Source organism: Lutra lutra, chromosome 7 (assembly GCF_902655055.1).
Source record: "Lutra lutra chromosome 7, mLutLut1.2, whole genome shotgun sequence".
In the NCBI taxonomy this organism is placed as follows: domain Eukaryota; kingdom Metazoa; phylum Chordata; class Mammalia; order Carnivora; family Mustelidae; genus Lutra; species Lutra lutra.
This window is the reverse complement of record NC_062284.1, coordinates 102,312,324-102,324,542: the sequence shown is the minus strand read 5'-3', so window position 1 is coordinate 102,324,542 and position 12,219 is coordinate 102,312,324. Positions and strand designations below refer to the sequence as shown.

The 12,219-nt window shown below is 43.1% G+C and overlaps 1 long non-coding RNA gene across 1 annotated transcript; it reads left to right on the top strand.

The window, feature by feature from the left end:
• Positions 1-99: 99 nt before the first annotated feature.
• On the top strand, positions 100-9,522 carry LOC125103647 (uncharacterized). The gene is made up of 3 exons (XR_007128455.1): positions 100-209; positions 2,020-2,219; positions 7,186-9,522. It is a non-coding gene; the product is annotated as an uncharacterized LOC125103647 (long non-coding RNA).
• The last annotated feature ends 2,697 nt before the right edge of the window (positions 9,523-12,219 follow it).

Genomic DNA, 12,219 nt, shown 5'->3' with positions numbered 1-12,219 from the left:
CCGCCCATTGGTTTCTAGGGGCCTTTGAAAGACGCGCGGCTGGAGGGCCCTATTGAACGTTGATTGGCTGGGAGGGGGCCCTCCTCCCCCCAGGGGAGCCGGGAGAGGGCGGGAAGCCGGAGCGAAGAAAGCATCTGAAGGCAGCCCCAACCCTTTGGGGACGCTGGAAAGCCTTACTTTCTCATGACAGGATTCCAGAGTGGTACCAGGTTAGGGTATTTTGTTTCTTAAATTTTTAAAAATCTGAAGGGCTTAGGGGGAGCACTATCTTGGAGCATCTTATGAAAACACCCCCCATAGACTTTATACTCATGGTCATATCTAGTCATATAAGTACGATGGACAGGACTAAAAATCCAAAATACAAACATAACTTGTATGTTTGGTATTTTGGGTTCTAAACTATGCTAGAATCTAGACAAATTAGGTTGTAGATCTACTTTCGTGTTCAGTAAATGTGAATGCAATGGTATTGTGAGAAAGGAAGATAAGTCTCCAGATGATTTTTTGTGCTAGTGTTTTTACATAATCAGCTATAATCTTGAAAAACTGTGGTTGATTATCCTCTCCCCCACTCTTCCGTCCCCATTTAGCTGGCCAGGAGAAGGAAGTCATCGGGACCCATATTACCTGCACATCTGCAGAATATGTGGAAATTTCAGCTCCCTGACTCATGTTGTGAAAACCAGTGGGTGGAGAGCTAATAAGAGGAATTCTTTAGTAAAGAAGAAAGCATAGTTTGACTTGGAGTCTGTATTAGAGTTCTCTAGAGAAAGAGCACCAAGAGGATAACAGACAGAAAGAGATTTATTTTAAGGGAGTGGATCTCCTAATTGTGAAAGTTTGGTAAGTCTGCAAAGTCTGACAGAGTTGTCTATAGGGCTGGAGACTCAGGAAGGAGGTGCAGCTGAAGTTCAAAGGTAGTCTGCTTTAGAACCAGGACCAACAGATTTTGCAGATGAAGCTGAAAGGCAGATTGCTGCAGAATGCTCTCTTGTCTTGTTCTATTTCCTACCTTCAACTGATTGAATGTGGCCCACCCACATTATAGAGGGCAGTTGGCTTCACTCAGAGTCCCCCAATTTAAATATTAATCTTATCCAAAAACACCTTCACAGAAACATCCAAAATAATGTTTGACCAAATATCTGGGTGCAATAGCCCAGCCAAGTTGACACATAAAATTAGCCATCATAGACATGTTGGATTTGATCGACTGATTGATACATTCATTCAGAGAATATTTATTGAACACCCCTTGGGTCCTATGTACTATTCAAGATGCTGGGAGTGAACTGGAATGAATTAACCAATATCTTTGCCTTTATGGGGCTCATATGTTATAGGTGAAGAGAGTTAGGTAGTGATAGGTGCTGTGAAGAAAAATTAAAATAAGCAGAGCCTGATGAAGATGCTATTCTAGATAGAAAAGTGAAGGAAGGCATCTTTCGAGGAGATGTCATTTGAGACATCCAAATGAAAAGAGAGTGAACCATTTGTGGAAAAGTTTTCTGTCTGTCTAAAAAGTCTGTCAAAAAAGGAGGTGCAGGGACGCCTGGGTGGCTCAGTTGGTTGGACGACTGCCTTTGGCTCAGGTCATGATCCCGGAGTCCCGGGATCGAGTCCCACATCGGGCTCCCAGCTCCATGGGGAGTCTGCTTCTCCCTCTGACCTTCTCCTAGCTCATGCTCTCTCTCACTGTCTCTCTCTCAAATAAATAAATAAAATCTTTTAAAAAAAAAAAGGAGGTGCAAAGGTCCTGAGGTAGGAATGTGTTAGGTATATTCCAGAAACAGCAAGGAGGCCAGTTTGGAAGAAAATGAATGAGGCAGAAAGTGGTAGGAAATAAAGCAGGGGATTGCGGGAGGCTTAAGAGCTTCTTTTCTAAAGGATTCAAGAAAGAGTCCAAAGAAAGATTTGGACCTAGGCTCCAGGTAAGTCCTCCCTGGTGGCTATTCAATACTCCCTCATTCTCTAACTCTGACCTTCTTTCCCCTTCTCCCAACGTTGTCTTCACAGATCTCTTTAATCTTCAGCATCAGGGGTCTCTTCTGTTTCCTCAGAACATACCTTCTTCCTCAGAATGGATGAAGTCCCAGCTCCATTGAGTGTTGTGCAAGTTCTGCCACCTCTGGCCTCAGCTGGATGCAAACACACAATCAACCTATTCTGGCCCCTGCTGAATCTGCAGAGTCAGGAGGATGAGCTCTAGTCCCATGGTAGGAAGGAGATGGAGGATTAGGGGTCAACTGGGAGCATTTCAACTTTTGTTTGTTCTCTCCATCAGCAGGGCTGGGTCTGGGCTTTGTCTTTGCCTAAAGACAAACAAATCTCACTTCTATGATGTAGTTTTTTGTTTTTTGTTTTTGTCTAGTCCCAGGGTTAGCAAACTGTGGCCAATGGACCCATTCCTACAGGCCTGTTTTTATAAAGTTTTATTGGAATACAGCTACACTCAGTTGTATAAGCATTGTCTGTGGCTGCCTTTGCACTACAGAGCTGAGTGTCTGCAACAGGGGCTGTATAGCCTGCATAGCCTAAGATATTTACTGTCTGGCTCTTTACAGAAAATGTTTGCCCAACCCCTGATATATATAGCCTATGAGAGAAATGTATATTTCTTCTAACAACATGATGTTAAGTCTCTGCCTTATTATGTGAAATGATGTTCTCTGCTTGGTGTGGTCCCCTTGTTATGGAGGGTCCCACATAAGCTGACAAGGCCTTTGGCTGAGCCATCTGGTTAAATGGCTTTGTAGTAACCTGGTTCCTCTCTAATCTTCGAGATTGTCCCCTGAGAGGAGAAGTGAGGGCTTGGGCTCAGCCTGCCGCACTTATTGTCCTCAGTTAATTTTGGGTTTGTGACATCGTGGCTGTTAACAGAAATGTATGTGGTCAAAACAATGTGGAAGATTTGTCCAAACTGTTTTGTCTCTGAGACAAAAGTGTTAACGTATGTTCATATACAGATGAGTATTTTGAGAGATGCTCAAAGAGAATTGAAACATGGTTGCTACCAGTAGTTGCACTTTGGATGTGTGTTTTACAACTAGATCCATACTTTAAAAATGTTTTAATGTTAATACTAATGGATTTGACATGTGTAACACATGTTAGGGGAGAGAACAATGGAAACTTAGAGCGGAATGCCACTTGAGAGAACGTACTTCCTCATACTTGATATGCCAAGTTTTAGAGTTTCCTGTGATGATGACTGTCCGACACAGTCTATGACATGGCGGTAGGCATATGTTGTTTTCCTATTGCTTTTCCCTTTGGAGAGTTTCCCCCTTTCTCATTTCATGTGATCTTGTTGAGCAAGTGGTTGAGACTGACTCATAAATGTGCCCTATTCTTTTGGTCACAGTTACTGGTCCAGGCAAGGCACATGACACTGGAGCATCCTTTCTTGTTTTGTGTGCTTTGGTTGCTGATGCTCTTATTTTCTTCTTTACCTTCCTTGGGCTTCTGTTTTACCCTGGAATGATGCTTGATTTGCACTGCATAATTGGAGTAGATTATAAAATCTATTTAAAATATTTTTAAAATTTAAAATGCTATTGTATTTTATAATTGGAATGCCTATCACAATTTTACTCACCCCACATGCTCTTCTGCAATGAGATTTTGCCATGCTCCAGCATAAGGTAGAATATAATACTCCTCTTAAATATGGCTGACCTTAATGACTGGTGTGACGAATAGTGACAAATGATAAGCTCAAAAAGCACCCAGATCAAGAGGTGGAACATTACCAGGTCTTTTGGACTTAGGACAGTATTGATTAATTTCACTTGCTTGTAAATGGTATACACGTGGAATATCTTATGTCTGGCTATTTATGTTCAACTTGGTGTTTGCGAGATTCATTCATGCTGTCGTGTGTGGTTGTACGTGTCATTCTTACAGCGGTATTCCACTATATGAATACACTGCAATTTATTTATCCAGTCCACTGTTGGCAGATGCTAGGGAGTTTCCAGGGCTGGGCTATTATGAAAAATGCTGCTATAAACATTCTTGTCCATGTCTTTTGGTAAACATATGTGTGCCTTGCTGTTGGGCATATAGTCTACAGTGCCAAACAGTTTTCCAAAGAGGTTATACCTATTCACATGCCTGCTGGCACTGTGTCAGAATTCTAGCTCAACATCTTTACCAACATTTGGTATTGTCTTTTTCATTTTAGCCATGGGATGAGTGAGTCATTTTATTTCAAAGTGGTATCTAACTTCAAATTGTTGAAAAGCTACTACTGATCACTTGGATGACAGAGAGAACCAGGAGATGCCATTCTTTAAGAGGGTAGCAAAAGTTCAAAATTTTTAGGAATTTTTGGAAAATGTTCCTGTATAATGTGTTAATTACTGGTATACACATTTTTCTGTATTATTTTAGAAATATATGTATCACTGCAACATACATATTTGAAGTGTATGAGCTGACATTAGACTATGAAACTACTGATATGAACTGAGTGGCTCCAAATTAAGAAGGTTCTCAAATTTAGACAACATCAATGAGCTCCTCATGCTGTGGAGGAAGAAATATTAATATTAAGGCAGCCCTTCTATATTCCTCATGATAGTTCACTGAGCCCTCATGGATGACCTTCCATATGCTCTGGGATATCAGAGTAAAGCACCCACTGTCTTTGGCTCTCCTGCTTTTGCTTGCTAGGGTAATGTGTCTGGTCATTGCCCTAGCCTGGAGCAGCAGCCTTGTTGACATCCACCAAAGGTGCTGTGACTGTCTACTGCCATCCCACCCAACTATAGCACCAACCACACCTCCTCTGTCACTGCTGTTGAAATTGCTGGTGCAGGATTTCACTAACCCTTGCATCTTCATGTTCTTTTTTTTTCCTCGTGGAATCAGCATTTAATTTTTTTCTTCCCCAGGGTTCCAAGATTCATTGTTTATGCACCACACCCAGTGCTCCATGCAATACATGCTGTCCTTAATACCCACCACCAGGCTCACCCATCTCCCTACCCCCCTCCCCTCCAAAACCCTCAGTTTGTTTCTCAGAGTCCACAGTCTCTCATGCTTCATCTCCCCCTTCGATTCCCCCCAATTCACTTTTCCTTTCCTTCTCCTAATGTCCTCTGTGTTATTCCTTGTGCTCCACAAGTAAGGGAAACCATATGATAATTGACTCTCTGCTTGACTTAATTTCACTCAGCATAATCTCCTCCAGCCCCGTCCATGTTGATACAAAAGTTGGGTATTCATCCTTTCTGATGGAGGCACATTACTCCATTGTATATATGGACCATATCTTCTTTATTCATTTGTTTCTTGAAGGGCTTCTTGGCTCTTTCCACAGTTTGGTTATTGTGTCCATTGCTGCTATGAACATTGGGTTACATATGGCCCTTTTTTTCACTACATCTGTATCTTTGGGGTAAATACCCCGTAGTGCAATTGCAGGGTCATAGGGTAGCTCTATTTTTAATTTTCTGAGGAATCCCCACACTGTTTTCCAAAGTGGCTGCACCAACTTGCATTCACACCAATAGTGTAAGAGGGCTCCCCTTTCTCCACATCCTCTCCAGCAGTTGTTACTTCCTGTCTTGTTAATTTTGGCCATTCTAACTGGTATAAGATAGTATCTCAATGTGGTTTTGATTTGAGTTTCCGTGATGGCTAATGATGGTAAATATTTTTTCATGTGTCTGTTAGCCATTTGTATGTCTTCTTTGGAGAAGTGTCTGTTCATGTCTTCTGCCCATTTTTTGACATGATCATCTGTTTTTTGACTGTTGAGTTTGAGGAGTTCTTTATAGATCTTGGATATCAGCCCTTTGTTTGTAGTGTCATTTGTGAATATCGTCTCCCATTCCACGGGTTTCCTCTTTGTTTTGTTGACTGTTTCCTTTGCTGTGCAGAAGCTTTTGATCTTGATGAAGTCCCAAAAGTTCATTTTTGCTTTTGTTTCCTTTGCCTTTGGAGACGTGTCTTCAAAGAAGTTGCTGTGCCCGCTATCAAAGAGGTTACTGCCTATGATCTCCTCTAGGATTCTGATAGATTCTCGCCTCACATTGAAGTCTTTCATCCATTTTGAGTTTATCTTTGTGTATGGTGTGAGAGAATGGTCGAGTTTCATTCTTCTATACATAGCTGTCTAATTTTCTCAGCACCATTTATTTTCTATGGAAATTTTGATGAAACAGCTCTTTTCAATTTCACTGGCTTTTTAAAGCCATGGTCACAGGATGTTGGGTGTGGCCAACACTGGGCAGAACTGGAAATTTATCCCTCCCCTCTGGTCCTGTCTTGATGTCATGGAGCCCAGTGTGTGTCCTTTTCCTTTCCCTTCCTTTCTGATGAATTACTTCCCAGAAGTGCTCTGGCCTCTCCTGTCTCCAGTCCTGGCAAGATTATCTCACTCTCCATCAGCTGTGCCTGGTCCTGTCTGTCCTGAGTGCTTGGTCTCCAGCTAGGGTGATCGCACGTCTGGGTCGGCCTGGGTTAGTCCTATGCCAGTTACTCATTCACAGCTCTCTCTTTTATTTTCACAAGTTTCTGGGTTCGGATGGTAAAATATATGGTCACCCTCTCTCCAGCCATCTTTAGGGAAGTCTTTCAGAGGTAAAGCAGAATCAAGAGCACATTTTATTTTATTTTATTTATTATTTTTTAAAGATTTTATTTATTTATTTGACAGACAGAGATCACAAGTAGGCAGAGAAGCAGGCAGAGAGAGAGGAGGAAGCAGGCTCCCTGCTGAGCAGAGAGCCCCATGTGGGGCTCCATTCCAGGACCCTGGGATCATGACCTCAGCCGGAGGCAGAGGCCTTAACCCACTGAGCCACCCAGGCACCCCAAGAGCACATTTTAGAGCAGCCAAGATAGAGACAATATAGAGGAGGATTCTAAACTCCCCAAGGCTGGTGTTGACATTGCAATGACCTCGCTCACTCCCTGGCTCGCTTGCTCGCTCTCTGCTGTGCTATTCCGAGGCAGCCCTGCCGCTGGTGCTTGGCTCCACCTACAGGCTGGTCTCTGTTCTGGCCCCAGATGGTTTCTTCCTTGCACAGGGCTGGAGCAGAATACTCTGAAACTCAGTTGGAGGTTAATACTTGGGGTGGTGGGGCCCTCCAGTATGCCTTCATGTGCCCACATTTCCTAATCTGGCTCTGCCGTGCTCCTCAGACGGTTTCTCTTTTGTTTATATTTTAGTTCTGAACGGGGCCCTGATGATCTCTCGCCATTTCCTCTATCCCGTGGTATGCCCTGGAACTGGACTCTAGCTCCTGGCCTTCAGTCACATGGGTCCTGCTGTCCACTGCCAGTTTGTCCCACAGTCCTGTCCTGTGCCCGCCCTATTCCCCCTACCAGTGTACTCTGCCCTTTGTAATTTCTTGCCACGCTTGCATGCTAGCTTCCCACCTGGAAGGCAGGTGCTCTAGCGGAAAGGGCAAGGCCATCGACATCAAAAGACCTGGATTGAAGCCTTAGTTCTGCAATTACGTGTGCGACCTTGGACCAACCAGTCACTTAACCTGAATTACGATCTCCTCATCTGTAGCCTATGAAATGAAATTCCTGCTTGAAAATTGACCTCTGGGCTCAGAGAATTTTCCAGTGAATTTGGTATACGTCAGTTATCTGGGGCCTGATCAATCTTTGCGAAAATCAGATTTCTGAACTTGAGGAATCAAGGCTCTACATAAAAGAAGCTGGGGAAGAGAAACCAGAACAGCCAGCTTGCTTTCCCATCTTCGCGTTGGGAGAACGTTTGGCCAGCTCCTGAAGCCGAGCTATCCACATATCTCAAAATGACTTCAAGCCTAGAAAGTCCTCGAGTTAGATGGCTTCTCACAGGCAAGTGCGGTTAGAACCTTTTCCCCATCTCATCTCATTGAGTTTTGGGCAAACTACTCTGAGAAATTTGTCAGGAATGGAGAAGAATCCGAAACTTTCAAATCTCTGCCTTTCAGTAATACTTAGGTTGCTTTTCAGTACCATCTAAAATAAGGATAAAGAGTTATTTTCATCACTTTATACTGATGTGAGTTCAGAATGAGTTGGAAACATGTATGTTAAAAGCATCCATATTAATGACCTAAAATATAAAACAGAAATTGGCAAGGCCAACCAGATAATACTTTTGCTCTTCCTGGAATGGAAGGTGGCAGTGGAGAAAAGTAGTTTCAGTAAACATGTCTTGCCTGCGCAGAAATCCCCAGGGTAGGACGCGGATCTGATTAAATGAGTCAGGCTTACATTTATTACGGTATATTACGAACATTTTTCAGCATTCAGAAGCAACTGGTGTCTCCGTGGATTTGGCCAGTTCCTGGCAATTATGCACTTGGCTGCTAGTAGAAGCCAGCATGCCAAATGCCTGGAATGACGATCCACGTCTGAGTGGCTTTCAGTCTGGGAAGGATGTTGTTCAAACACTGCATTCCTTCCCAAGGTGGCCAAATCCTGGTTACAGCTCTGTCCTTGAAATCTATTTATCCAGAAACTTGACCGGAAAGGATATGGCTACATCCCTTGCCCCATTCAGCTTCCGCAGCACACACCTGGCAGACCTTGTGTGGGTTTTACAGGGTCTGTCTGTTGTATGCCTAGCGCCTTAATCAGAAAATCACATTTGGAACATAATGTTTCAGATGGATTATTAGAAAACACTAATTCTTTTAGAGACTGTGAAATCTGGAGGCCTGGCCCAATTCCAAACTAAGTAATGGCATTCTTTTTTGAAATGTCCTTCCAGTTTTATTCGAACGAGTGGGAACCAACCTGTCCTCCATGATTCCTGACCCGCAGTTGTTCTTTGTGCTTCCCCTCCTTTATTAGGAGGAGAGGCTGTTGCGTGGCGTGGTCTGTACAGCAGTGGAAGCTGGTGCAAACAAACAAACAAACAAACACACTGTTCAGGAATGTGAGCAAGGACTGTCTTGGCATAAATGGCAAGGACTAGAGGACTAGAATATGCATTCTACGAGGCAAGAATTTTTGTCTTTTTGGTTAATCATTGCTAATGATATCTAGACCCACATCTGGTTCATGGTACCACTTAGTAAATATTTGTTGGATGAATAATGAATGAATATATAATTGATTATAAGTCCAGCCTCTTCTTAATTGCACAGTAACTATCATAATGTCCATTTCTCGTCCATTTCTTATTTTCTTTTATTCTTCTTTTATATTCAATTTAGACAGAAGACAGTTACAGGCATCTCTCTACTAAATGGGGCAAACGGAAGGTCAGTATAGCACCTCGAAAGGGGTCTTGTGTACACGTTCCAGGCTTTTTCACTTATTTCTGCTTCTCTCCCTCCCCTAGCCTTTCCCACTCTGTTCAAAAAGAGGCCCTCTGCCCCCGGTTCAGCCTGTGGCCTGGCCTGTCTCCAAGGGACATTTGTCTGTACGTGTAGCATGACGTGGCCATGATGATGCTTACCTCTTTTGCTCCAGTTCAAACAAGGCATCCCTTCCACGCAAGACAGACCCCTTTCCTCTGTGGAATTTTGCAACATTACTGACTTCCTCTCCTCTGTCTGCTCCTCATTGCTGGCTTTTTTTTTTTTTTTAAAGATTTTATTTATTTATTTGACAGACAGAGATCACAAGTAGGCAGAGAGAAGACAGAGGGAGAGGGAGAGGAAGCAGGCTCCCTGCTGAGCAGAGAGCCTGATGTGGGGCTTGATCCCAGGACCCTGGGATCATGACCTGAGCTGAAGGCAGAGGCTTTAACCCACTGAGCCACCCAGGCGCCCCACATCGCTGACTTCTTCAGAGTCCACAGAAGAACTCAGGTTTGTCTGATACCAAACACACACACCACACGCACCCACCACCAACAACCCAATGACCCTCCAGCCCCTCCCAAATAGCCCCATATCACTTTTATCATCACAGCCCAGTTGTTCAATAGAAAGAGATTGCACTTTCTCACTTCTTATTTTCTCCTCTTATCCTTTGCAAAACTAAATAAGAAAAATTTCTCTCAGTAGGAAAATATAAAGTCAGAAAATATGTCTCTCTTTTAAGAAAAGAACCAGATTTTATTCTTCTTTGCTAGCTAGATTTCTTAGGATCAGAGCATAAATCCCAAATCTAATTGCATTTTGTTATCATGGAAATTTCCGTTGGCAAAAACCTCTTGATAGTAAAGGAGAAAAACACAAGAACAATCCATTATTGTAAAACTTGTTCATTATCCAATAAGAAACACTCATTTAGACCCCATCTACTAAAGTGGAAGGTTGATGGACTGACCAGGTGAGAGTAAATGATGGTTCTTAAAGTGAACCAGTAGATGTAAATGAACCAGCAGAATGTTTGCTAATCTTTCTCAAGGTGCATTCTTGAAAAAGGTTTAGAGAGACCTTGCAGACTCCTCCTGGTTAAAGGGAACAATTCTAATGCTCTCTTTCTTCTTCAAAAGTACAGTCCTTCAGAAAGTAATTTCTGATGCTTATTCCTGAATCCTAAACACATCCCAGTGTCTTTTGCTTGACTCAGTATTATCTTCCACATCAGCCACACTCAGGATTTTAGCCTGCATCTCTGGCATTCTTCTGATACACTCTGGGAAGACCACCTCCTGAGGATATCTACCTATAACACACAGTAGACACCTCAGGAGATGCCTCTGTAATTTTTTATCTTGATGACCAATCCCTTCTTGAGATTCTTTCTTCCCTCAGTTCTCAAGGAATAGGCTCTCCTAGCTTTCCTTCTCTGATTCCTCCTCCTCTGACTGTCCTGGAAACATTCCTCAGGCTCCTTTCTTTGGCTGTCTTCTAACCCTCTATACTCTCCCTGGGCTGTCTTATTGATCCTGTGGCTTCAGCTGCCAATGAGCCCATGAATTCCTAACCTCCACCTCTGGCCCTTACCTCTCTTCTGTGTTCCAGACATATCCACAACTGCCTTGCACTTTGATGGCCCTCAGGTGGTAAATCTCACCCCATATAAGGCTGGAATTATGATCTCTTTGTCAAACTTGCTTTTCCTCTGTGTCACTGTAGCCCCACTCCTGAGCATCACCCTAGCTCTTTTCTCTTCCCCACACTCAGTGACTAGGTGTTTATTGCCTTTTCAACTCCTTAATACCTCTTGTTTGGGTCTCCTCCTCTCTCTCTCTCTCTCTCTCTCTCACTACCACTGCCCCAGATCAGACCTTATCAGTTCTCACTTGGAATATTGAAAGAGTTTCGCACCTACCTACTTGCTTCTGCTCATCACATCTTCAGTGCATTTTACATGTGAATCTTGATGATTCCAGAGGGATCAGTTTGAGATGCTAATCTGATCATGTCATATCCCTATTGAATACCCTTTACCTTTCCCCACTATAGTGAGGAAGAAGTTCAAACTTTGAGCATAGCATAAAATATTATTTGTTAATTGCCCCCTCCCTGCCCTGCCCCACATAAACTATGCATCTTAGCCTTCTTGTTGGGGGAGTTCAGACTCAAATGCCTATAGTGAAGGGGATGGTGGGGACCAGATGTGGGTGTTGCGAACTGGAGAGTTCATAACCCCATCTAAAGGGGACATTCCTTGGCTTCAGCCTGTTGTTGCTGGGTGGGAATTTGGGCCCAGTCCAGCCAAATTAAAAATTTTTTTTCATAAAAGCTGGAATTTTTATGTTAAACTTTCTGTTTATTAAATGTTGGAAACTGATTTAAAAAATTAAAAAACACTGTGTGGTAGTTCATTATGAAAGTGAAAAAGAAAAACACATGATCTGTGGACTAAATTAAACACATCTGTGTAAGATTGTGCAAGATTGATGCCTGTGTCTAGAACTCCCCCTGAATTCTGCATCCTAGCCACATGGAACTGCTTCCAGTGCCCTAAACATGTGGTATGCCTCCTCACCTTTGTTTTTGCTGGCTTGCTGGTTTGGAATGGCCTCCTTCCTCCTCATGCTCCTCCCACCCCACCCACCCTTGTCCCAAATAAATGCTGAGGAGTTTGGAGTTTATCCTAATTTGTCAAGACTCCCCTCCTAGGTCCCTCTTCTCTGAAGCATTTCTTGGCATTCCTTCACTCCACTTTAGGGAGAACCAATTCACTTTCCTTTCCCTCCAACAGGTTTTGTGGAACTTCTTCTGTTTTTGTTTTCTATTGGTTTCCATAATGCAGTCTCTAGACCTTAAGCAGTAAGGGGACAGTTTCTATGACAGATTTTCCATGCATCCCCAAGACCTAGCACAGGAGTTGGTACATAGCTGGCACTTAATA